The sequence below is a fragment of the Canis lupus genome, chromosome 16, assembly GCF_003254725.2.
Source record: "Canis lupus dingo isolate Sandy chromosome 16, ASM325472v2, whole genome shotgun sequence".
Taxonomy (NCBI): domain Eukaryota; kingdom Metazoa; phylum Chordata; class Mammalia; order Carnivora; family Canidae; genus Canis; species Canis lupus.
In genome coordinates this window covers 53746129-53748792 of record NC_064258.1, presented here as the reverse complement: position 1 = coordinate 53748792, position 2664 = coordinate 53746129, and positions in this window count along the sequence as shown.

Sequence of the window (2664 nt, the reverse complement as noted above, 5' to 3'; positions counted from 1 at the left end):
AAACATAGACAGGAACATGATAATAGTAGTAGACTTTGATAATGGGTAAAACAGAAAATCAGTAAGGAAATGGAAGCCTTGAACAACACTATAGACCATCTAGACTTTACCAGACACTCCACCCAACAACAGCAGAATATACATTCTTTTCAAATGCAGATGGTATATCTCCATGATAGGCCATATGTTGACACAAAACAAGTCTTAACAAATTCAAGAAAATTGAAATCATACAGAAAAGCACCTTTTTCTGATAACAGTGGAATAAAACTAGAAATCAAAAGAACAAGGAAACTATAAAAATGATAAATATGTGGAAGTTAAAAAAATACACTCTTAAACAACCAACAAATCAAAGAGGTCAGATAGAAGTTAGAAAATACCTTTGAGACAAGTATAAATGAAAACACAAAATACCAAACTTATGTGATTCTCTGAAAGCAGTGCTAAAAGGGAAGTTTATAGTTATAAATGCATACATTTAAAAATAAGATCTCAAATAACAACCTCAGTTTACATTTTAAGAAACTAGAAGAAAGAGGAACACCTGGGTGGCTTGGTGGTTGAGTGTCCTCTTCTCTGGTCATGATCTTGGGGTCCTGGGATTGAGTCTCACATCAGCCTCCCTGTGGGGAGCCTGCTTCTCCCTCTGACTCTGTCTCTGCCTCTCTTTGTGTGTCACTCATGAATAAATAAATAAAATCTTAAGAGAAACTGGAAGAAGGAAATTGAGAGATAACGGAACTAGAGAATAGAAAAACAATAGAAAGCAATCAACAACAAAAAAACAAAAAACAAAAAAAAAATTAAAAAGAAAGCAATCAACAAAACTAAGACTTAATTTTTTGAAAAAGTTAACAAAATTGACAAAGCCTTAGCTAGACTAAGAAGAAGAGAAGACTCCAAATAACTAACATCAGAAATGAAAGACAAGACATTACAACTAATGCCACAGAAATAAAAGAATTATGGGACTACTCTGAACAATTGTACTCCAACAAATTAGATAAACTGGAAGAAATGGGCAAATTCTGAGAAACACACAATCTACCAAGATTGAATCATGAAGAAATAAAAAATCTGAATAGATCAATAGCAAGTAGGGAGATTGATTCAGTAATCTAAAAATCTCCCCATTAAAAAAAAAAAAAAAAAAAAGTCCTGGATCAGATTGCCTCACTGGAGAATTCTATCAAATATTTAAAGAAGAATTAGTGCCAATCCCAAAACACCTGAAACACCAATCCAAAAAACTAAAGAGGAGGGAATAGTTAACAAGCTCATTCTATGAGGCCAGCATTACCCCAATACCAAAGCCAGACAAAGATACTCTAAAAAACAAAGTCTACAGACCAATATTTCTGATAAATATTAATGTAAAATCCTCACTAAAATGCTAACAAGGAGAATTCAACAGCACATGAGAAGAATTAGACACATGACAAAGTGGAATTTATTCTAGGCATGCAAGGATGATTGAACTTAAGAAAACCAGTCCATGTGATATACCATGTTAACAGAAGGAAGGATAAAAATCATTTGATCTTCTATTTTGACAGAGAAAAAGTGTTTAACAAGATTCAACACCCTTTGTATAAAAACACAAGCTAGGAATGAAAGGAAACTATTTCAAAATAATAAAGACCATTTATGAAAAGTCCATATCTAACATGATACTGACTAGTGAAATACTGAAAGCATTTCCTCAAAAATTAAGGCAAAGATGCGCATCTTGCCCCTTCTATTCAATATGATACTGGGACTCCTAGCCAGAGCAGTTAATCAAGAAAAAGAAAAAAGAGAGAGAAGCAGACTCACCACTGAGCGGGGGAGCCTGACACAGGGCTTGATCAGGACTCCTGATCCAAAGGCAGATGCTTAACTGATTGGGCCATTCAGGAACTCCAATTTAATGTAACTTCTATCAAAATCTCAATGGACATGTTTTACAGAAAAATAAGAATTCATCCTAAAATTTATGTGAAATATCAACAGATCCCAAAGAGCCAAAACAAGTTTGAAAAAGAGAAATAAAGTTGGAGGACTTACACTTCTTGATTTCAACACATATTGCAAAGCAACAGTAAACAAATTAGTGCTGTACTAAAGACAGACTAATGGAATAGAGTAGAAAGCCAAGAAATTAATCTTTGTTTATATGATCAAATGATCTTTGATATAAGTGCTAAGATCCCTCAATGGGGAATGTCACCTCAACAGATTCTGTTGAGAAAATTGGATATCTGCACACAAAAGAATGAAGTTGGACCATTATCTTACTCCATAAGTGGAAAACATCTCAAAATGAACTAAAGACCAACATATAAGATCTAAAACTCTAAAATATATGGAAGAGGGACACCTGGGGGGCTCAGTCAGTTAAGCATCTGCCTTCAGCTCAGGTCATGATCCCAGGGTCCAAGGATGGAGCCCTGCATTGAGGTCCCTCCTCTGTGAGGAGCCTGCTTCTCCCTCTCCTCCCTATTCATGCTCTCTCTTGCTATATCTGTCTCTGTCTCTGTCCCTCTCTCAAATAAATCATTTTTTTTAAGATAAAAATGCCTCGAAGAAAAAAATGGGTAAACTTCATGACACTGAATTTAGCAATGATATCTTGGAGATGACAGCAAAACCATAAGTGACAAAAGCAAAAATAGAGTAATG